Source organism: Portunus trituberculatus, chromosome 14, assembly GCF_017591435.1.
Source record: "Portunus trituberculatus isolate SZX2019 chromosome 14, ASM1759143v1, whole genome shotgun sequence".
Classification (NCBI taxonomy): domain Eukaryota; kingdom Metazoa; phylum Arthropoda; class Malacostraca; order Decapoda; family Portunidae; genus Portunus; species Portunus trituberculatus.
In genome coordinates, this window is record NC_059268.1 from 12,194,992 (window position 1) to 12,216,551 (window position 21,560).

Sequence of the window (21,560 nt, forward strand, 5' to 3'; positions counted from 1 at the left end):
GTAGTATCATTATTATCACTATTCTCGTACAGTCAAGACTACAAAGAGCCACACTCCCCTTTCATCTACGCACAGAAAAATTAACAAACTAATCGCATCCAATGTACCTTTTTTAAGTCACTCCTCTCTGCACTGACTAATAATCACGAGTGTTCATTACAAAATAGTACTTGCAGACAAAATTATACGTACGCATATAAGAAAAAAATACTAATAAAAAATGTAAATCGAAAATGTGTCACGAAACAAAAAACGAAGGAAAAACAGGGCAAAAAAAAGAAAATATTCATTAATCTTCTCAATTACTGTAAAAGGGGAGAAAATATCCAGTGGGCATTCGAAGCTGTTCATCTGTGGAAAGAGGAGGCAGCTTCTGTTGCCACACGGTGAAAAAAGAATAAATAAATAAATAAATAAGTAAAAAGTGCTCAGTCTTTTATTTTCATGAGAGAGAGAGAGAGAGAGAGAGAGAGAGAGAGAGAGAGAGAGAGAGAGAGAGAGAGAGAGAGAGAGAGACGTATACAGATACAAACAATCAAGTAAACAAGAAAACAAGAGGCAGAGAGAGACAGAGGGACATAAAGAAACAAATTAAGACAGAAAAACATAAAAATAAGATAAAAAGTTAAAAATCACAAAACACACATTTATGAAGCACACGCCACAATGAAACCACAACGAAACCACAACAAAAGACTCCAGTAGAAAGAGAGAGACTTGCCATTGCCTTCGTGTTACACCATTCCCAGGCAAGACATGGAATCACATTAAGACATTGCACCAATTCTGCCTAGTTCACTTTTCTTGCTGCACCGAGACACACCCGCACCTCTTAACCCCCTCAGTACCACAACTCGTTTCTATTTTCATTCTGCTTATTATTTGATAAGTTTACACAGCTTCAAAAACTTAAGTGGGGGATTAAAATAGTGAAGACGCTGGCCATTAATCTTCCGACCTCCATAGACCCTTCCTAATGTCAAGAAAATCGTCTAATCACACCCAAAACTTCAGATAGAAATGCGTCCCACTACTGAAGGAAGTAATCATGAATTCCTGCTTACTTCCACCAGTACACCACCGCCAAACACTGGCTAGCTGTTGTCTATGTCTCTTTGTCTATCTATCTATTCATCTAACCTAACCTAACCTACTTACTACACACTTCCACTAGTACAACACAGCCCAACACTGGCTAATTATTGAATATATTTTGTCTATCTGTTTATCTATCCTAACTAATCAAACATTACCTAATCTAATCTACCACACTGGGTAGCTCTTGTATATGTTTGTTTGTCTATCTAACTGTCTATAACACTGGATAACTATTGTCTATGTTTCTTTGTCCACCTATCTATTTATCTATGCTAACCTAACATAACCTAATCTAATCTAACCTATCTTCTTCCTTATACAAAATCACCCAACACTGTCTAACTATTGAATATCACTTCTGTAAATTGGTCTTCCTATATCTATCTATCTATCTATCTATTTACGCGTACATCTCACCCAACGCTAGCTATTTATTGCCTATGTCTGTTCGTCTATCTATCTTAACTGTATACTTTGCATCTTGAATATTTATGTCTTCCTAGGAATGATCAGTATACAAGTAAGGTTAATATACATCTATATAAAGTATTTTATGTCCAATTTCATCATTATCCTCATCTTTCATCTCATGGTCAGATTTCAAGGAACCTCTTCCACTCACTTCCTCTGTGTTAGGCATCTTCTCTCGATCTCAAGTCTCCTGACGTGCTGAGTATCTCCTTTACAAAGCCCTGACAGCTGATAGATTTCTGGCAGATCCGAACACTCAAGGTTGAGGGAAAACTTGCACAGGAAGGGAATGCGCTGTTACTCGACTACAGATCATGATTGTACATATAATAGAGAAAAAAAGAACACTGAAAATAATCACATGTTATTATCTCTGATTATGAGGGAAAGTATCATCAGTACAGTGAGGGTTACACCAAAGAAATACGATATGAAAGCTTGTTAGTATCATTCCTACAACTTTGGATAAACTTCTCCAGATTCTTTCCTTCCTTGTATAACTTGCAAAGCTTAATCCTCTGTGTGTGTGTGTGTGTGTGTGTGTGTGTGTGTGTGTGTGTGTGTGTGTGTGTGTGTGTGTGTGCGTGTGTGTGTGTGTGTACTACAAAGCCCCGCCTCTGTCTTGCCCCTGAAGCCTCCAGGTAGCAGAGAAGGAAAGGCCGTCCCCTCGCACACTATTGAATTACCTTCCCTCCTCCCACACATCCCACACCAAACACACAAACACTTAGGGACTTACCTCGTCACTACCCCAAGTTTGGCATCCGGCGACCTGAGACACACACAGGGAACCTAGAAAGATAAAAGAGAAAACACATTAGTCTCAGTCTCTCAGTCTCTCTCTCTCTCTCTCTCTCTCTTTCTCTCTCTCTCTCTGAAACCATGATGCATTAAGACCATATACAACATTACACTATATCCTCGTCTTCCTCTTCCTCTTCCTCCTCCTTTTAATAGCACTCATTAACTTCTTTATTTTCCTTCTTTTAACGCTCCCTCTTCCTACACACCAGACACTCTCCAACTTTTTATTTCGTTCATATTTCCTCTGTTGCATTCAGTGATGTATTTATCTATCAGTGTCAGTGTAACGTTTGGTGTATCATTTATTTTGGCTAAATTCTGGGATGCAATGTCCTATAAGGTCTTTTTATTTGTGTGTGTATGTGTGTTTTATATATTCTAGTTATTGTTGATTCATATGGTGATGTTCGTGTGTGTATTTGCGATTTTGTATTCCCTTTCTCTCTCTCGCTCATTTGTCAGGATGAAGGAGAATATGTTGCGAGTCAGGATATGAACGAGTTAAAAATTGATACGTGACATTTACAAGAGCTGATTCGAATATGGCATTTTTTTTTTTTTTCACTTATATATTTATGCTTTTAGTTCATGTTGTTTGTTGTCACTTTTTTTCCCAGATCAATGGTATACTAGTTTCTATCAGCACCACAACCACCACCACCACCACCACACCACCTTCGGCACTATTTCTGTTAGTTTCCTTACCAGACCACCACCGCAAACAGCATCACCAACACCACCACCATCACCACCACAACCACCACCACCACAACCACCACCACCACACCACCGTCGACACTATTTCTGTTAGTTCCTTACCAAACCACCACCGCAAACAGCATCACGACTATTACCACTACCACCACCACCACCACCACCACCAACACAACCACAACAACAACAACAACTACAACGTCGCTTCACATGACCCACTTTTATCTCACATTGTCTATAAATAAACACAAATCCCACGCCGAGCTTCACCTGTTGTAATCCCCACCAAAATAAATCATCGTTTCACAACTACAGAATCCAAACAATTAAACAAAGCGTACGTGAATCACCGCCATTTTATAACATTCCAGCCAAAGTTAACAAAATATATGAGACTTCAGAAAATGTAACGAAGGTGAAGCATTGAAGGAAAACAGAGACTCAAATTGGACCAGTAACTACGGTATAAATGTGAGGGCAGCAGCAGCATCATCGAGAGCAGGGAAGCGCAGGAGTAAGAGGAAAGCATCTATAACCAAACATTCACATCCACTTAACCAATGACAGCAAAGCATCTAAAACTGGAAGAAAACGGAAACCCAGAATCGAGCAGTAACTTGGGTATTGTAAAGAGAAGGAAGCAGGCGTGAGAGAGAGAGAGAGAGAAAGAGAAGCATGCAAGGTGGAGTTTCTAGCAACACACTAAGACGAAGACTCATAAAGCAGGGAAAGGAGGTGGTAATAACAACCAATACGGATGAGGCAAGAGGGCGCACAACTGCACCCATCAACAAGGGAAACGTTTGGAATGGCCGCAATTTACAAGCGAGTAAGACCGAAGTGGTGGTGAAGGATGCCCAGAGTGTCCAGGAGAGGAGCCCTAGTCGGTAAGATACAAACAACAGCGTCATAGGAAAGAGATGATTTGAGAAGCGAGGAAAGTTTTGCACTGAAGTATCGACAATAAGTATCATGTCTCGAGTGGAGTACGAGTAATGAGACGCCAACAAAATCAAGGTGTTCAGGACAATATTTTCAAACACCTGGGACTAACACGTGTAGGTTTGGTGGTTCGTTGTAGTTTTTCTTACGTTGTGTTCTTTCGCTGAGATTATTTTCAAAGACGTCGGGATTTTTTTGGCTTCTCATGGTTACTTTTCCCATACATAGGCTAGGATTTTATTTTTTCACAGAAGTAATGCACGAAATCTTTATAAACATTTACAAGAAAGAAGGGATTTGAAGAGAATAGATGTTACAATAACTAACTAGGATCCTCTTTTTAATCATTTCACAGCACCAGAATTAAAATGCACGAAATCTTTATAAACTTTTACAAGAACGAAAGGAATTAAAGAGAATAGATTTTGCAGTTCCTAACCAGTCTAAACAAAGATATCTCATGTTGATTTGCTATTAGGGAAATATGTACAAAATACCAATAAAATCATATGAACGCTTTTAAAAATTACAATAACTTCCATCTGCTCGTCTTCCTCACCCGGCGACTGGTAGATGAATGCCTGTTAGCTACCGATGCTCTCCCTTCCACTAAGACTACTAACCCCTTCAATACTGAGACACTTGAGATTTGTTTACCATGAGACCTTTTTATTGATACTAGAAAGGATGTATGGAGGTCAGACGATTAATGGCCAGAGTCTTCACCGTTTTAATCCCCCAACACAAGTTTCTGAAGCCGTATAAAGTCACCAAACAGTAAGCAGAATGAATATGGAAAAGCGTCACGGTACTGAAGGGGTTAAAAGTAGCTGCCGTGTGATGCTAAATGTTGTTGAATGCGGTATTTGGTCTCTGGAAGGTGAGTAATGTGTCGTATACCAAGCGAAGGAGGTGATCTGAGAGGCACGTAAGGATCTGCGAGGTATACTGACACATCACCTTAAGATCCGCCACGCCAGCAGTTTTGGGCGTAAAGAATGAGAGTGAATGACAGTTACTATACATCTATATCTAACTCCACATCGTATCCTCTTTACCACCTTCTCTGCACTGTGATGTATAAGGTCAACAGGTTTTCAAGTAGTTCGATTTAGTTTCGCTCTTCACCAGTAGGAGGAAGAATTTTCGGGTGATCTGTATTGACTAGAGAAATTGCAATGTCCGCTTTGATGCATAGCTGAAATAAAAGATGCAGTAATGGATGCAACGGAAGCTTTAAATCATACTCGAAAGCTTTACTTCAAAGGTTCTTGCATGTGTTTGTGAATAGTTGTGATGAAGTATGAGAAATTGACTCTCAGATTTTCTACGAAGAGAATGAGAAAAGAGGTAAAAAATGGAGGTCTAATTTTTCTTTTTAATGTGAAATAAATGGAGACTGTTCATTGGAGGAGTTTGAAAAGGTAAATATTCCTTTCATCCATTGAGTTCACAGCGACACAATGAACACAAAACGCATCACAGTACAAAGGTTCATGAGTAGTGATGCGACATTGCAAGCTCAATAAGCAACAGAGCAAAAAATATCTACTTTGTAAAACTTGATACCTTGAATGAAAAAAGAAAATTAAGATGCACGAAATCTGAGCAAAATTCTTTTCTAGCAATCATCCCAAAAAACACACACACACACACACACACACACACACACACACACACACAACACTCAAATTCTGTCAGTCAGCTTTTTCTATATTTTTCCCCTCAGCTTAACAAAAAGTGGAATAAATAGAAAAATAAACTCCAGTAACGTGAATACAAACTACGCTGCTTTACGTATGTTTCTCATTTAATATTTCATAAAACTGGATTAAGCATTAGTATACTTCCGTACTCTCACTCTCACTCTCTCTCTCTCTCTCTCTCTCTCTCTCTCTCTCTCTCTCTCTCTCCCAAGTCACGGTGTATGAGTGGGTAGTGAATGAGAACAGACAAGACAAGCGGGACAGACAGGCAGGGCGCTGGACAACCCTAGGAAAACTGGGTCGGCCTTAAGTTGACAGCACTCGTGGATGTTGTAAAGGAGTGAATGGAGGAGGGAGAGAGAAAGAGAGGGAGGAAGAGAGGGAGGAGAAAAAATAAGTGAGGGTGTATGGCCGTGGCGGTAGTAGTACTGGTAGTGGTAGTGGTGGTAGTGGTGGTGGTGGTGGTGTTGTATGCGCGTGTGCGGCAGTGGTGTGTGGGTGGCTGAAGGTGGGTGGCGAGTGAGGGTAAAGGACTAAAGGAGGCGGCAGGATTCGTGTGAGCGGGAGGGGAGAGAAAGGGGAGAGGGGAGACGGGAGAGGGGAAGAAAGAGGCGGCAGGCAGAATGTGTCGGGATGGGTCTGGCGTGGCGGTCGGGGTGGGGCGGGGATAAGTGGAGTGGGTGGCGAGGGTGGAGGAAGGGCGGGGCACGGTATGGTAGGTAGGGCGCGGGTGGGTGGAGTAGAGAAGGGCAGGGGCGGGGCGGGGCCGGGTGGAGCAGGCAGGCAGCGGGCGGCGGGTGTGAGGGTCGACGTCCCTCCACCCCCCACCGTCTGCCCCCGCCCCCCCGTCAGTATTGATCACTGCAGGTGGACCAGCTGATACTTATACCTGGATTGTGTTTCTCTCTCTCTCTCTCTCTCTCTCTCTCTCTCTCTCTCTCTCTCTCTCTCTCTCTCTCTCTCTCTCTCTCTTATACACACACACACACACACATCAGAAGACAATGGAAATGGAACTGAAAAAAGAGCATCGCTGTTACAACCTACTACTACTACTACTACTACTACTACTACTACTACTACTACTACCACTATTACTACCACTACTACTACTACTACTACTACTACTACTACTACTACTACTACTACTACTACTACCACTACTACTACTACTACTACTTCTCAAGATTTCTGGTCTGTTTCTTACTAGTCTGTGATTAGCCACTGTGCGAGGAGGAGAATGGGGAGGAGGAGGAGGAGGAGGAGGAGGAGGAGGAGGAGGAGGAGAAGCAACGACGAGCGGTGGTGGCGGCGGCGGTGGAGGTATTAGCAGTGGAGAAGGAAGCAGAGAATACGGAGAAGAGGAAGGGGAGGAAGAAGAAGTAAGATAAGGAGGAAGAGGAGGAGCAAACAGCAACTGAAATGCTTGTACCCTACATACGAAAAAGGGCAAAGACGGCGAAGGAAGCGAAAGAGGAAAGCAAGAGAGAGAGAGAGAGAGAGAGAGAGAGAGAGAGAGAGAGAGAGAGAGAGAGAGAGAGAGAGAGAGAGAGAGAAAAAAAAAAAAGCAAGAGAATGAAAAAGCACAGAACGTAAACTATACTTGGGAAAACACCATACAACAGTGAAATTTTACCTAGAGCTGCTTGCTTCACGAAAATACTGACCATTATCTTGTTACACCAAAAGGTCTGTCTGAAGATCACCTCGAACTTCACCAAAACTAACATACCACTCTCTCTCACACACACACACACACACACACACACACACACACACACACACACACACGCAAATAGACTATACTTTATGGCTTCCACGTTTCTTTCTTCCCCTCGTTCCAAGACCTACGTATGGCTGTGCAGAGAGGGGAGGGAGAGGGGAGAGGAGAGGAGAGGGGAGGAAGGAGAGGAGAGGGAAGGCTTATGGAGAGAAGTGTGTGCCGGGTGAAGTGATGGGAGGAAGAGGAGGAGGAAGTGTGAGGGGAGAGGGAGGGAAGGGAATGGAGAGAGAGGATAGAGAGAGAGAGAGAGAGAGAGAGAGAGAGAGAGAGAGAGAGAGAGAGAGAGAGAGAGAGAGAGAGAGAGAGAGAGAGAGAGAGAGAGAGAGAGAGAGAGAGAGGAAAGGTGGAAACACGGAAAAAGATTAAAAGGAGGATTTAAAAGGGAGAGGAAAGAGGGTGAGGCGACGAGGGGAAATGGAGGGAGGGAAAATAGGAATAAATTAACTAAAACGAGTGAAGGTCGAAACGAAAAGGAAGAGGAAAAATGCAAAAATGAGGGGAAAATGTTAAATAGTAGTAGTAAAGGGAAAGTAGTTAGTAGTAGTAGTAGTAGTAGTAGTAGTAGTAGTAGTAGTAGTAGTAGTAGTAGTAGTAGTAGTAGTAGTAGTAGTAGTAGTAGCAGTAATTGTTGTTGTTGGTAGTGATGGTGCTGAAGGTAAAGGAAAATAGAAAAATGGAAGACGACAACAACTACGACTCAAAGAAAACACCACCACCACCACCACCAACAACAACAACAACAACAACAACATCAACATCAACATCATCAACAACAACAAAAGGACTGCCGTAGAAGAAGCAGAAGGTGGAGGAGGTAGTAGAAGTAGATGCAACGACTGCAGTTATGACAGCAGGAGAAGGAGGAGGAGAAGGAGGAGGAGAAGGAGGAGGCCTTGAGAACCTTGGCACCTGCAGAAAACCCTTCAGGGCCAGGAAGGTTTGGGGGGTAGGGGAGGAAGAACGACTGACAATACAAAACGGACAAGAACAAACAGCATAAAACCAAGAGAGAGAGAGAGAGAGAGAGAGAGAAACATACAGGCAGACAAACAGACATGTAAAGACATTGACAAAGGAAGACAGACAGAGATAGAGAGGCCATACATATTCCTCCCTCTCCCTCTCCTCTCTCTCTCTCTCTCTCTCTCTCTCTCTCTCTCTCTCTCTCTCTCATTAATTCATTTTTCGTCTGCCTGGAAGGAACTTTTTTCTCTCTCACACCTCCTGTCACAACGGTTTTAATTTCCTCACTTTCTTTTTCCTTCCTCTCCTTTATCTCCCTGTCGGCCTGAGTGCGCAAGAGTGTGTGTGCGTGTGCATGGATGTATGTACGTGTCTGTATGTATGCACGGCTGTAACTCTCATCCCTTTCATGCCACACTCCACTCACTTTGTCACTTCCCATCCTCTTCTTATCATCGTCCCATTTTCTCCTCCTCATTCTCCCTCCTCCTCCTCTCCTCTTCCCGCTCATTCATTCAACCAGCCAATCAACTTGCCACTTAATCACCCACCGGCTAATTTCTTCCCTCCTTTCTTATATTAATCCATCTCGTTAGAAGCCCACACGTCCGGCAGCCAGACGATAGAGAAGTGGTTATGGTTCCTAGAGATGAGGAGAGGAGAGAAGAGTAGGGAAAGGAGGGAGGAGGAGGAGATGGGAAGCAGTAGTAGGAAAAGGCTAAAAAGCGTGAAAAATAATGAGAACAATGCAAATAACAATACAGGTAACAAAGCAATGAAACGAAAAGAAATAGGACCTACTACATCTCTCTATCTGTTCCAATAAGTGAAGTCTTCAATGGGGGAGAAGAGGAAAGGGGAAGGACGAAGAGGCGGTTCTTGTACAGTTACTTGAAGGGGATGGACCACGCAAGGTACTCAGGGTTACTAAGCTAATCTCAGGTGTCAGAGCAGCGCATACACGTGTCTGTCCTTCCTCCTTTACGGCAGGTGTAGACAGGGCACACAGCAGTTTTTTTATTTGTTACTTGGCATAATTTGGTGATTGATATTGTATAAGGTTGATTTTGTATACCTCTAACTGTTGAGAGAAGAAAGGGAGGGGAAGAAGTGAGAGAGGAAGGGAAATGAGGGTATCACCTTTCATAAATGTACGTAGGCTATAGAATAATGGAAATTGTTAAAAAGGCAGGAAAACATATCTAAGATGATCTGAACGATATAAAACCCCGCTAAACAACTCAAACACGCGAGCAGACAAGCCCAAGACGTAGCAGCAGTAAACAAACGGGCAAAACTCAAACTAAAACTACGCAACACAAAACAAAACAAAACAAAACATAACAAAACACAGCAAAAGAACAGCAACACAGCTAAACCAAAAACGAGGAACTGCGAAGAAAGGTAATGAAAAAGGATTAAAGACAAAAACACAGCACTTAAGCCAACAATGAAACCAATTAGCACTCGCCACAAGGGAGGGAAAAATTTTAATCTTCCGTCAACAGAGTCTACACCAGCAGCACCAGGTCACGGGGCCAAAAAAGAAAAATAATGATGCTTCAGTCAACAGTACATGTGGAGTAGCGTAGAGTAAGCGCGCGTACTACTAAGTCAACAGGTAGTAGTACTGAGAGACGCCACGCCAGACCAAACCAGGCGAGGCGAGGCGAAGCGAAGCGAGAGCGAGAGAGAGAGAGAGAGAGAGAGAGAGAGAGAGAGAGAGAGAGAGAGAGAAACTGAGGAGGTGGTGCTGTGCAAACTGATGAAGTGGTGGAGCTCAGGAAAAGTTTATTGAGAGTGGGATTAAAAAATTCTACTTGAAGGTCGATGTTTTGTAGAGAGAGAGAGAGAGAGAGAGAGAGAGAGAGAGAGAGAGAGAGAGAGAGAGAGAGAGGCTACACTAACGATAATAATGATGACGATAATGAAATGATGGTGATAATGATAGTAGTAATAATGGGTAAATAGAAAAGAAAACAGGAAATATACAATAAATGAGAGGAAAAGAAGTAGTAGTAGTAGTAGTAGTAGTAGTAGTAGTAGTAGTAGTAGTAGTAGTAGTAGTAGTAGTAGTAGTAGTAGTAGTAGAAGTAGTAGTAGTTCTTGTTGTTGTTGCTGTTATTATTGTAGTAATAGTAATAGTAGTGGTGACGGTGGTAGTGACAGTAAAGACACACACACACACACACACACACACACACACACACACACACACACACACACACACACACACACACACACACACACACACACTGATACCAGGACTAGTTAAAAGCAAGAAGTGATGAAAAGATTAAATGTGTTAGCTGTTAAGATAATCCCAATGAATAATAGCAATCCCTCCAAACATTATCCTCTTACCTATTACCACAAAAAAAAAAAAAATAAACGTAAGTCGCTATCCATTAAATAAAAAGAGGTAAAATGTAAATCTGAAACTACATATTCAAGTAGCAACAGAAATAATTGAAAGTGTAATAATAATAGTAATAATAACAGTAGTAGTAGTAATAATAATAATGAAGATGGTGGTGGTGGTGGTGGTGGTGGTAGTGATGGTAAAGTTAACGATTAGCTTTTAAAATTCCATAAACAAATACGGAAAATTAGAAAAAAAAATGGAAAGGAAAGAAACAGGAAAAAAAAATACTGTGTACTTTCTAACGACTGAACCCAAAGTAACAAAACGAAACAAAAAATGAAAGGAAACTTCACTAAAAACAATAGACGAATAAAAAAAAACATAGTAAGATAAAAGCGTTGGAAAACAAATACACCTGGAAACAAAAAAAGGTAAACAAAAAGGCGTAACTGAAAAATATAGACATAAAATTAAAAAAAGTCGAAAAAAAAAAAAATAGATACACAGGCTTGAACCAAAAAAAGAACGAAAAAGAGATAGAAACTTGAAAGCTATGAAATATAACGCAAAGGTAAATAAAAAAGATGAACAAATTGGGAGACAGAAATTTAACCCCTTCAGTACCTTATTATTTGGTGATTTTATACAGCTTCAGAAACTTATGTGTGGGATTAAAATAGAGAAGACTGTGGCCATTAATCTTCTGACTTCCATAGACCTTTCCTAATGTCAATAAAATGGTTTAATCGTACACAAATCTCAAGGTAAAAATGTGTCCCAGTAATGAAGGGATTGAAATAGTCAAGACTGTGGCCATTAATCTTCTGACTTCTATAGACCCTTCGTAATGTCAATAAAATGGTCTAATCTTATACAAATCTCAAGGTAAAACTATGTCCCAGTAATAAAGAGGTTGAAATGGTGAAAACTGTAGCCATTAATCTTCTGACCTCTATAGACCCTTCCTAATGTCAATAAAATGGTTTAATCGTACACAAATCTCAAGGTAAAAATGTGTCCCGGTAATGAAGGGGTTAAAATGTAAATAATACAAAGCATAAGTAAAACAAAAGAAAGATAAACAGAAAAGGAGATAGAAACTGAAAACGTGCTAAATATGAAGCGGAAATAAAAAATGCATATATAAAAAATTGAAAGATAGAAGTTTAAAAGGTATAAAATATGAAGCAGAAGAAAAACAAACACAGACACGTATAACAAAAAAAAAAATTCAGGAATCTTTAAAGCGAAAACGGAATAAACGAAAAAAAATGTTAAATGATTAAAACTTTTGAAAATGCACAAGTTTGAGAAAAAAAAAAAAAAAGCAGGAGAAACAAAAGACAAAACTTGATATAGAAAAAAACTGAAAAAAAAAATCAGATAAAACTCGGGAAGAAATAGAGACACGGGAACAAAAAAAAAAAGAAAAGAACTGAAAAAAAAATAAAAAGTCTATAATCCCGAAAATAGACACAGAAAAAAGAAATAAAGACAAGAACAAAGAGAAAATAAAAAAGAAGAACTAGACAAAAATATAAAACGATAAACACGAAAATAAACACAGTAAAAGCGAAATAAATCAAGATAAAAGAAGAAATAAAGACGAAAAGAAAAAGAAAAAAGAAAAGAAGAACTAGAATAAAAAAAAAATCAAGCAAAGACGATAAACCAGAAAAAAAACACAGTAAAAATCGAAATAAAACACACAAACGCACCAAAACTAACCAAAGCAAACCAAAAGGCCAAAAAAACACAAAATTACACAAAATTAAAAGCGATACAAAATATACCACTCCGTCCCTCCTTCTCTCCTCCTTCCTTCCTCCTCCTCCTCCTCCTCCTCCCTCCCTCCCTCCCTTCTTCCAACACCAACAGAAATCAAACAAAAGATGACGAAAAACAACAAAGCCAGCAAATAAAAACTACGTAAGTAAAACAAACAAAACTGAAGGAAGAAACGGGAAGAAGAAAACGGGTTGTCATCCACATTTTTCGAGAACATGTAGGAGTAATGGTAGTAGTGATGGTAGTAGTGATGGTAGCGATGGTGGTAGTGGTGGTGGAGTGGGAGAGAGAGTAGGAAAGCCTCTCTCTCTATATGCACGTGTAAATGAGAAAGGAATGAATGAATGAATGAATGCGTTGATGAATGGATGGCATATCTGGGCATTAATTCACAGACGTCCGGTATTAAAGAGGCAGCTGACACAGAGAGAGAGAGAGAGAGAGAGAGAGAGAGAGAGAGAGAGAGAGAGAGAGAGAGAGAGAGAGAGAGAGAGAGAGAGAGAGAGAGAGAGAGAGAGAGAGAGAGAGAGAGAGAGAGAGAGAGAGAGAGAGAGAGAGAGAGAGAATAGAAACAAAGGAAGCACTCAGATAACCAAACACACACAGACACACACACACACACACACACACACACACACACACACACACACACACACACACACACACACACACACACAAACCTGGGCAAGCCACGCCAGCCAACAAATTTACGAGTTAATTGTTTTCAAGCAAAAATAATTCGAACAAGGAACATTTTTTGGAGAATTTCTTCCAAATGTGGTGAAGCGCGCCATTGCTGCTTTGCCTCTCACGGCCTGGAGAGGAGGAGGAGGAGGAGGAGGAGGAGGAGGAGGAGGAGGAGGAGGAGGAGGAGGAGGAGGAGGAGGAGGAGGAGGAGTAGAGGGAGGAGAGAAAAAAAAAGATTACAACAGCCAGCCGGATACAAAAGAGTGGACGAAAGGCGAGGCTGCAAAACACCAATGAAATGGACGGGGGGAATGCAAAATTTGTCCCAGAAATTCTTTAGCACCAGCAATAGTAGCAGTAGTAGCAGTAGTAGTAGTAGTAGTAGTAGTAGTAGTAGTAGTAGTAGTAGTAGTAGTAGTAGTAGTAGTAGTAGTAGTAGTAGTAGTAGTAGTAGTGGTGGTGGTGGTGGTGGCGGTGGTGGTGGTAGTATTAATAGCAGTAACTTCCAGCCTTTACCTGCATGAGCGTAGACACATGAAGACTGTTGGCTGATGAGTATATTGACGTGAAGCAACAGCGGGATTATATTGTAGCGGCTTCACCAAACAGTCTTCACCTGGTGCTTAGGTCGCCACAAATAGATATCAGGCCATGACGAAGTTCTCCTTTCCCTCACGCATAACATTTCGCAATATCTTCACCGCAAAGCCAGGAACGTAAACAGCCAGCGTTCATTTGACTCAAAGGTAAGAACTCAAAGATGAAGTGCTATTTTCATCTTTGTGGCCTGTGAAAATAGTCGTGGTGAGAGAGTGAGGGAGCAAAGCATCTCCGAACACCCAACAAACCCTGAGAATATGTAGCGCCCCAGTCAGCACAGTAATGTTCCTTCCTCCCCCTCCGTGGCTGCCTGGGAGAAGATGATTAGAGGCGCGGATGAGTGTCGAAGTGAAGCCATGCAGTTGTGTCGAGAGGATTCCTTGTGTCATGTTTTATTGTAGCGTTGTTGGGGTGTTGGTGATGGAGATGGTGGTGTAAGTAATAGTAATAATAGTAGTAATAATAGTAGTAGTGTTGATGCTGCTACTACTACTGTTACTACTACTATTACACGAAAAACAATAGTAACAGCACGTGCCACAGAGGTCGCCACAGAAACAAAGGCAGTAAAAGCAGCAGTAGTAGCCAGAAATGCTGGAAGGGTGGCGTGGGACCTGAACAGGGTAGAACTAAAGCCTTTAATATCCCCTGCTTAATATAACATTTTTCCTTAGTCACCCCATCTGCACCAGTACTAAATGCTTTCTGAAATATTATTATTATTATTATTATTATTATTATTATTATTATTATTATTATTGCCATTATTGTTACGGTTGTTGTTGTCTTGGGCTTGTCTGTGGTGGTGGTGGTGGTGGTGATGGTGTTATCATCACTATTATTAGTATTATCGATTGATACGTCAGGAAGATACTACGTAATCACAAATAGCAGTATTGGCGGTAATAGTAGTAGTAGTAGTAGTAGTAGTAGTAGTAGTAGTAGTAGTAGTAGTAGTAGTAGTAGTAGTAGTAGTAGTAGTAGTAGTAGTAGTAGTAAAGGTAGTAGTAATAGTTGTAGTAGTAGTAGTAAAGGTAGTAGTAGTAGTAGGAGTAGTAGTAGTAAAAGTAGTAGTAGTAGTAGTAATAGTAGTAAAGGTAGTAGTAGTAGTAGTAGTAGTAGTAGTAGTAGTAGTAGTAGTAGTAGTAGTAGTAGTAGTAGTAGTAGTAGTAGTAGTAGTAGTAGTAGTAATCAAGGTAGTTGATTACTACTACCACACATCACATCATCACTACATCATATCACATTTACTTTCCTGTATGATAAAAAGAAACAAACAAAAAACATGAGAGCCATCCAATCAACTGTGGGAGGAAATCTCTCTCTCTCTCTCTCTCTCTCTCTCTCTCTCTCTCTCTCTCTCTCTCTCTCTCTCTCTCACCTTCCTCCATCCCATTTCTCTCCCTTGAACACTTCCGCAGTTTCCCTCCCTGTACCCTTCCTTCCCCGTTCCCTCCGTCCCTCCTTACCTCTCCTTCCCTACCTCCCTCCCTCTCTCCCTCCCTCCCTCCACAACTCTACATAAACACCACTTGCTCCTTCATTTCTAAACTCCCTTGCCTCACCTTCCCTCTCACAACCTCGTCCTTCTCTGTCACCTTCCCTCTCTCCCTCTTCCCTCTTCCCTCACCGTCTCTCCCTCCCCCGCATTCGCATAAGGAAGAGAACACACAGTTAGTATCGCATCTTCGCCTTTCCGTGAGTGTGGAGCGGAGTGAAGTGGTGGAAAATAAAAGGAAAAATTGCAAGATTCCTGTGGTTGTAAAAATGGAAAACAATGGAAGTTAAAAAAAGATGCGATTAATATCGAAAATTAATGCCGGTGGTGGTGTAGGTGGTGGTGGTGGTGGCGGTGGTGGTGTGAATTATCAAAGGAAGGATAAGTAAGAGTTAGAACGAGGAGGAGAAAGGAGACGAGGGACAAAGAAGAAGATGAAAAGGACAATAACGATGATAGGCGAGAAGATGAAGATGAAAACCAGAAATAGAACAAGAATGAAGGTGATGATGAAGGCGACAAAGATGACAATGACAATGATAAAAAAAGAAGAAAAACCCGAATAAGTAAAAGTGGTGGAAGGAGAAGAAAAGATTAAGATAACGAAGAAGAGAAGAAGAGAAGGAGGAAAAGAAGGAAATGACAATGAAAATTAGAAGAGAACAAGAAGAAAAGGAGTAAAAGAGGGAAAAGCAACACAGGAGATAAAGGTGGTAAGAGGGAATAGTGAGAGGGAGTGGCAGGAGGCATCAGAGGCAGCGGAAAGTGGAGAGGGGGCCGGAAAAATTCTAATGTCCCAGTGTTTCTGAATTCAAATGTTTTCCCTGCGGCGAGAATAAAGGAGGGTAAGGCAAGGTTCTGTTCCCCTTCACTGCTCTCCACAGCGACCAGAAGCCACGCGGCCGTAACGTAAGCCTCACTTGATCTACTGGAGCCTGGAGTTTAATCTTGGGACGACACAAAAAAAAATGAAAGGGGGGAGAATAAAAATGTATCTCTATTTGACTCATCCATTGAAAATATTGTGCGAAAAATGTGGAATATAAATGTTTCCTTCTCTCTCTCTCTCTCTCTCTCTCTCTCTCTCTCTCTCTCTCTCTCTCTCTCTCTCTCTCTGGAATAGACAATTTACTCCGAGAAACTGATAAGAACATAGAAGAATCTCTCTCTCTCTCTCTCTCTCTCTCTCTCTCTCTCTCTCTCTCTCTCTCTCTCTCTGGGATAGACAATTTACTCCGAGAACTGATAAGAACAGAAAAACCCTCTCTCTCTCTCTCTCTCTCTCTCTCTCTCTCTCTCTCTCTCTCTCTCTCTCACTGGAATAGACAATAATTTACTCCGACAACTGATAAGAACATAGAAAAGCTTCTCTCACTCTCACTCTCACTCTCCCTCTCTCTCTCTCTCTCTCTCTCTCTCTCTCTGATAATAATCGTTGGAGGACTGATAAGAGTGATTCACCAAGGTATGAGCGGCCATTACCTGTCACCTGGCGCCCGTAACGCACTTCCCACTCACGGCAACTCTTTGTCTCCCCAGTGTGTGGCGGTCAAGTTATTAATACTGGCATCCTTCCCTTTATTCCCTATTGTCCTCTCCTCTTCCCACCAGTTAGCGCGTGTATCATTTGTAACTGTCCCATAGAGATGAGTGGTGATGATACCCTGTGTGTGTGTGTGTGTGTGTGTGTGTGTGTGTGTGTGTGTGTGTGTGTGTGTGTGTGTGTGTGTGTGTGTGTGTGTGTGTGTGTGTGTGTGTGTGTGTGTGTGTGTGTGTTGGTCCGCAGCAGCAGTCAGACAGAGGAGAGTGCAGGGCATGACCAAACTCTCACCTTTATTAATACATTCCTTAAAGACGATGTTTGGTGGGTCACATGAGAGAGAGAGAGAGAGAGAGAGAGAGAGAGAGAGAGAGAGAGAGAGAGAGAGAGAGAGAGAGAAGGAAGCGACCAACACCCTTGCTGGACACACACACACACACACACACACACACACACACACACACACACACACACACACACACACACTACAGAACTAAGCAAACAATTGTGTGTGTGTGTGTGTGTGTGTGTGTGTGTGTGTGTGTGTGTGTGTGTGTGTGTGTGTGTGTGTGTGTGTGTGTGTGTGTGTGTGTGTGTGTGTGTGTGTGTGTGTGTGTGTGTGCCTGCATGTAGATAAAGATATATAAAAAGATAGAGACAAAGCAACAAACAGACAGAACAAGAGACGTACAGAGAAATAACACATCATAATCATACACCAGACTGTAAACGTATCTAATCTAAATCAGTGTCTCATGTACCACAAACACCCACACCCACACCCACCGTCACCTCTCAGCCCCAGACGCACGCCGGACAACAACACCCCGATGATAAAGGCAAAGCGATAAGCTACGACCAACACTAGTGAAGGGGGAAGCACAACGAATATTAACCCGCCATGGAAGGCAAAGCACTCATCCAATTTACCCAAGACAAGACATTGACCCTGGAAAATATACACACAAAATCAAATAAGAGACGATGCACAAGGAGGAACTCGAGGAAAGGGAGGAAAGGGAGGGGAAAAGGGAGGAAATTGTCTGCACCAGCATTTCCCTCACTCCACACCAGCGCGCACACACAAACAAAAGCGTCAAATATACAGAGGGAACACGACGTCCAGTTCCTAAAATGGACTCAGCGGCGCAGACACCCAAGATCCGAGGAGTTAAAGGAGCACTGGCGCCGCTGGGAGCTCACGATGGAGGCACTGTGGGAGAGGAGGCAGGGCAGGACTGGGCAGGAAGAGGGAGAGACTATAGACTAAAGAAGAGGCTAATAAAATAGACTTGCAGGCTTGTGAAAAGATGATCGCAGGAAGGCCTCAGGATTTCAGCGAGGTACAGACCAGATGACTCTTAAAGGAATCAAAGGGATGCGCGTCGATTGAAGACGTAGCACCTGGGCTTAATGGGTCATGCTGTCGCCCTGCATGATGCCTTGCTGGACTCATGGGTCACTGCTTGCCATGTCACCCATTTCTTACTGACGCTAAATCGAGACCTGAATCCTCTCTGGAGTTCCCTGAGTGATGTACCAAGTAGAAAAAGAGCTGTACGTGTTTTCAAATGTGTCAAGTGTCCTATCTTCACTACTTGAATAGCCTCAAGTTGTTAAGGTTCTAAGAGATATTTTTTATCATCGGTGGTAGTTTAACAAGAATTATATAGCAGCAAAGGGAAAAAAATGCGGGCCCTGAATTTTCTGTATCGGTTAGTTTCAGAGCCAAACAACCGTAAGTGATCACGGGGGAAGGTCGGCAGAGCTCACACGTGAAGCAAGTTGAGCGATCCTTCAGGCGTGCTTGGAATGTAAGGAGTTGCTGCGCTGAGGCTTTCCGAAGGGAGATGCGGAAGTGTGGCCGGGGTATAAGGGAAGTGGTGAGCCTCGCGCCTGCCGATGATGTTTTGGGAGGAAATTATCGACAGTCTGCAACACCAAGATCAAGATTAAGATTCTTTCAAACATTCACTTCAATAACAGACACGAATTAGTCGAATTTTTGAGACGTACCTGTTTAAATTGCTAGCCATTTATATACGAATGATGACTAATGAGCTCAAGAACTGTTCAACTGCTAATTAAACAGACTATGGCCACACCTGGTGATTGGAGACACAGAAGACCTTAACATGATGGCCACACCTGGTAACTGGAGAAACAGAAGAGCTTAACAATGTTCCTCTACACCTAAGTAGTGAATAAGTGGAAGAGAAGTGTGTGGTTAGCGATGCCTCAAAGAAGACTTTTCACGGAATTTCTGCAAACACTCTCACCCTCACTCTCACTCTCACTCTCACTCTCTCTGGCGACACCTGGACGTTCCTCCTCACAGTGGGGTATTTCCGACCTTTCCTTTCATCTCCTTTACCTCAGCTGGACTCGCTTTCTCCTCCATCAAGCAACTTTTTTACGGCAGCCTTACTGTCTCTCCCTCACACCCTCACCCTCTTCCTCATCTTCCTTACTACGAATCTCAGGCGTGTTCTGTTTCTTCTCGCTTTTAAAAATACTTATTTCTACGTTCAAAATTGTAATAAAACAGCAAGTATCATAATGTTGCCTAGTTGTCATATTTACTTGGATAGTATTACATATTTTCTCTTTAAAAAACGCATATCTTTACGCTCCTGTTTAGAATGATAATAGAAATAATATTAATAAAAAAAAAGATATCTTATTCATGACAAGCTGCTTTAATTTCTCTGAACCATTATATATTTTCATTTTCATTTTCTGGAAAGTGTTTTATCTTCCTGAGTCTTTCAAAAACACCTTCTTTCTATTTCCCTGTTTACTGAAATAATAAACACAAATTTCCTGTTAATAGAAAGGCATCTCATTTACTCACGCCGGGAAAAGTCTGACACCCTGCCTTTGCTCCGTCTCTTTCTTTACGTTATTAAAACTGTTTCTTCCCTTCACCCTGACGTGGCCGCTGACTCCTTACACAAGGGCTTCGTCGACCTGGAGCACCAGCAGCAGTACGGGTTCCACACACACACACACACACACACACACACACACACACACACACACACACACACACACACACACACACACACTCACTCACTCACACACACACACACACACGCACACGCACACGCACACACAAACGTACTGTGAAGTCCAAACATTCTAAGATTAGCACGTCTCTTGAACTCTCCTCGTTATCTATTTTTCAAGGCTGAATTTAGTGATGTCTTCAGTTGTTTCTCTGGTTTATACTATATCATTCAAGTCACGAAGCTTTTCTCTCCTCTTGTTTACACTTTCCCTCCTTTTACACATGCAAAAAACCTAAAGATTTGTTGATGTTTAGCTATTCTTTTCAATGTTACGTAGTCCACCTACTAATATTATACTTCACGCGCTTCGTCCTCCTCCTCCTCACCCTCGATTCTCTCCATCTCCTTTATGTTACACCATTCCAATTCCAATAAACTATTTTTGTAATGCTCGCTACGGAAAAAGCTGTACTCCAAGCCGCTCTATTCTCGTGCATTCCGCTTCTCCTTTTAAATTCCATGAGAGAAAAAAAGTTCTCACTCATTTTCTTTTATCACTAATGCAACGTAACTTTCTTCTTCCAAAGCTGTACAAATTTCCCGTATTTCAAAACTTTACAAATGAGGCTAACTTTTCTTTATATCTTCTCTGTACGCTCCCCAAACATAGCAAAGCAAATTATCGAACTCCACAATTTTCGGGAACATCTTGTTATATTTTCTCTATGTAAAAAAAAAAAATAAATAAATAAATAAATATATACGTGAAAAAATGCCCATGTTTATTCAAAAGTTTGTTTTCTACGCTTCTATTTAAAGGAAAACTTTCCCATAACATGTTTCCCTTCTCTTCCTCATCTACCTTTTCCTCTTCTCCTTCCTTTAAATGCACACAAGGTCTTCACCAAAATCGTAATCAGTTTTAACTTTGAAGTCTTAGGAGCACCAGCTGAGATTGTTCACCACGCCTTTCCTCCCAGCGCCTCAATTTGTGTATATAAATAAGAATGAGACCTAGGGAGGAGACACGACGCTCGTCCCCTTCCCTCCGAGCGTCTCAGAGATGGAGGCAGACGGGAAGGCACAGAAGGGAAAAGCCACAGCGACTCTACAATATAACAGGAAAATCTCTGGAATAAGATTGCATATGAGAGGTGGAGAGTTAAGTATAGTTAGTTATGAACGGCAAGGATTGATAAAAATACAACACACGTACCTAATTCTTAATAGTCACACAGGAATGGTGAAAAATAATTGAAAAAAAATCATAAGCATTGTTACTTTTTTAATCATAGAAGAGTAAAATCCTAAAATAGATAAAAACAGAACAATTTCTTAATGGTTACACACGAATGGAGAAAAATGACTGAAAAAAAAATCATAATCTTTGGCTTTCGTTGTTAGTTTTTAATCACAGGAGAGTGAAGTCATTCGTAAAGAGACCTTGTAATAACCTTCTTTAGTCTATCCATCTAAAAACGACAGAGTATAATCAAATATATGACGATGAACAAAAGAAGAGCCTCCGTTTTTTCTTTATATCACAATGAGTAACAACTTCCTTTTCTACCAATAAAGTAAAAAATAATA

The 21,560-nt window shown here is 41.5% G+C and overlaps 1 protein-coding gene across 1 annotated transcript in view; it reads right to left on the reverse strand.

Moving 5' to 3' along the window:
* LOC123503538 (whirlin-like) overlaps nt 1-21,560 on the reverse strand; it is a 305,666-nt gene that overhangs the window by 262,303 nt on the left and 21,803 nt on the right. Inside the window, 1 exon segment of the mRNA XM_045253385.1 lies at nt 2,309-2,361. The gene's annotated coding sequence lies outside the window, so the exon portion shown is untranslated.